A 3,489-nucleotide genomic window follows, 5' to 3' on the forward strand; every position below is an offset into this window, starting at 1 on the left:
TCTCATTTTAACTTTCCCTTGTTTTTTTTTTTTTTTTTTTTTTTTTCTTTTTTTTTTTTTGCATCAGCTCTGCCATCCAAAGAGGTTTCCTCTGCTGAAACCCTTCAACAACTGCTCAGATCATTTACAACAAGCACTTTCACAGGCAGTAGGTCTACAAAAGTGAGGAAAAATCGAAGTTAGTACCTATAATAACGAAGTTAAACGCCGATTTAAGTGTCTGTGAACTGCGAGTGACTGAAAGGGTGCCAGACATTTTGCAAATACACGCAAGACAGGCCCCTGCTCTAATCGGCTTATAAATTAAAAGGAAAGTACATTGGCAAGAGCTGAAGAGATGATATGACATGCTTTAAATAGTTTATAGGGAGCTGGAGGATTGTTGTTTATTTGGTGATGTTGGGAAAATATTTAATGTGCTTTGGTTAAACTCTTTATAGAAACGCTTCTCCTCCCCCAGTTCTCTTTCCCAATGACTGTTTTGGAGATTAAAACCAGCAAGTTTAGAGTAGATGGAAAATGGAGAAACGTATTTCCAAATCGAGAAAACCGCGAGTAAATCTTTATAGATACTTTTTATGTGAGTCAGGCTTTCTAAAGTAATTATCGTAATATAAGAAAGGACCGGCACTTCGCCGCCCCTGCGGACGGGGAGCCGAGGTCGCAGCTGGTGTCAATTGAGATTCTCCTATCTGGGACGCCCTGCTGGACGGGGGGGGCTCCGGGGCTCCCCCCCGCAGGTTCCCGGGACGCCCTGCCGGACGGGGGGGGCTCCGGGGCTCCCCCCTGCAGGTTCCCGGGACGCCCTGCTGGACGGGGGGGGCTCCGGGGGTCCCCCCTGCAGGTTCCCGAGCCGCCCCCGACCGCGCCGGGCGGCAGCGCCGGTTCCCTGGGGCTCCCCGTACCCCTGCCCCAGCCCCCGCAGGTAACCAGAGCTTTTTAGCGTTTAAAGGGCTTATGGAGCGAACCTACACTTTATTTTTAAAAATAAACAAATAAAAAAAATTCCCCCCAAAGCGGGTTCTTTTTAGGCTCGCCGTGGCCGCAGCCGGGGGCAAAGCCGGCTGCAATTTGCTTTTCCGACGCCCCCGGTTCGGGGCAGGCTCTGGGAAGCTGAGCCAGGTAAGGGAATATCTCCTTCAGTGCTGTCTTCCCGGAATCTGGGAGCTGACCCTGACTTTTTTGCCCCTTTCCCTCCTACTTCACGTCGTCGGGGATATCTCCCCCGATCAGTGACCTCGCTGCATCCGGAGTTTGCGTTCGAAGCGGAGACTAATTGTGAGGAACGTTTCAGAATAAACACATCTATCTTTCCAAGGAGCTTGTTTGTAAGGAGGAAAAAAAAAAAAAATAGATAAAGGAGGTTGAAGGGGATGATTTGTTTTCTTCCTTGCCCTTTACCACATGTCGCACTGGAGTTTCCTTTTAAAATCGAGCCGTCCGTAACAGAAAGCCCGGCGCGGGATTTCGGCCTGAGCTGAGAGACAAACTGAGGGCTCCTGATAATACACTTAAAAAAATAATAATTGTAAAATAAAGGGAACGGTGAGAAACTCGCATCTCTCAGGGGTGACCCACACCCCGGGCAGATCCGAAGCGGGTGTTGGGGTCCCGGGTGGGTTTCCAGCGCTTGTTCCAAACTGCGGCTGAAGCTTTTTGCAGCCGAACGCAAATTTCCAGGCTTAAATTGCCTCCTTCCTGTCCCGGGATGCCAGGGCTTTGCTCAGCTGAAATTGCACAGCTTTTTCCCCCCCGGATCCTCTTACTTCTTCTCCCGCTCCCAGCCCCGCTGCCCCGGGCACCCCCTCGGCTGCTTTTTCTCAGCCGCCGCAGCCCCTTCCCGGCGGCGCTTTGAGCCCCGCACTCCCCTCGCCGTCGTTGCGGGATTTCACCGCAAATCCCGGTTCGTGCACTCCTCGCTCGCCCCCGGCAGAGCCCGAGGTACGATTCATCCTTCCTCCCCCCGTTACCGTTCGTTGGACGGTGACTCCGTGCCCCCGCAAGCTCGGTGCCCCGGGCCTGGCTGCGGGGGGACGGTGCGGGAAGCGTTCCGTGGGGCGGAGAGACGAGGGGAGATTTCCACGGGAGACGGAGCTGCCGGTGGACTTCCCCAGGAGCCAGACCCCAGTGCGGGGCTGCGCCGAGCGCACCGGGCTCTGGGACATCCCGTCCTGGGAGACGCCGGGTCCGTTCCCTCCGCCTCCCGGGCCCCGGCTGCGGGGGCGAGGAGTGCGGGTGGCCCCGCACGGGCACCGGGAGAAGCGGGAGGGGGTTCCTACCGCGGGGACCCCTGCCGGGACACCGGGAAGAGGCCCGAGTTGCCCCGGACGGTTGCCCTGCAGCTCCTACCAGACCCCGCCGTCGGGTCGGTCCCCGCCGTCCGGCCGTTCCTCCGTGCGGTTCGGCTCCGGGCGCCATTTGTGCCCCGATCCCGGAGCCCCGCCGCTCCCCGCAACGCCCGCACCTCCCGACCCCGGTGCGGGGGGTGTCCGCAGGTGGGTGCCGGCTCCCCCGCCGCGCCAGGCCCCTCACCAGCAGATGGTGCTGCCGGCGGCCCGTCACCGGGGCTGCGGGGCCCCGACGGACCGCACCGGGCCGGGCAGCGGCACCGGGGCCCTGCCTGCCGCCTGGCCTGGGCCAAGGGGAAACCGGGGCTGCCGGGGGGGTGGCGGAGGGCCCAGGTAGGGAGCGTTACGTGTTCTGGAGCTCGCCGGCTGCTGGTGTGCGGGCTGCTGGTGTGGGGGCCCGGGGCTTGCCCGGGAACAGGCTGCTGTCGGGGCCAGGGGGGAAGCGGCCGCTTCAGGTGGACTCTCCTTGAGGTGGGCCATCGCTCCCGGGATGCTCGGCAGCCTCCACCGATGCTGGCCCGGGTGCCACCAGCCCGCACCCAGCGCCGAGAGCCGCGGCCGGTTGCAGCTCCGCAGCCCGCCCCGTCCAGGCCGCCCTGCCCCGGGCCGTGTCGCAGGCGGCGGCCGCGGGCTGGCTCCGGGGAAGGGGACATGGTGGGGCCCATGGGACGTTACACACCGGGCGCTGCCGCCGCCCCTCTCCTTTTCCCCCAGCCGGGACCCGCGGCCGGCGGGAGAAGGCGGCCGACAGCCCCATTCCCGCTGCCCCCCCGGTTCCCTGCCCGAGTGCCCTTGCTCCGGCGGACCGAGCCGGTGGCTCCGGGCAGGGCGAGCCGAGCGCACCGTACCGGGGCTCTGGGCTCCCCCGGCCTCGCTGCGCCCGTCAACCGAGCGGTCACCGCTCAGCCCCGGGGACCTCGACCGGCACCGGGGGTCCCGGCTCAGCCCGGGGCGAGCTCTTCCCGCGGGTAGGGCTTTTTTAAATTTTTTTTTCGGGGTGATTAACCCCCTTTTCCCCCAGCCCGGGCCGCCCCCGCAGCCTTACCGCCTCTCCCGCTCCTGCAGCCGGCGACGAGCTCGGGCCGCGCTGGGCGGCCGCCGAACTCCCCGGTGTCTCGGGCGTCCCGGCTCCGGTCCGGTT

This window comes from Calidris pugnax, unplaced genomic scaffold (assembly GCF_001431845.1).
Source record: "Calidris pugnax isolate Ruff unplaced genomic scaffold, ASM143184v1 scaffold4, whole genome shotgun sequence".
In the NCBI taxonomy this organism is placed as follows: domain Eukaryota; kingdom Metazoa; phylum Chordata; class Aves; order Charadriiformes; family Scolopacidae; genus Calidris; species Calidris pugnax.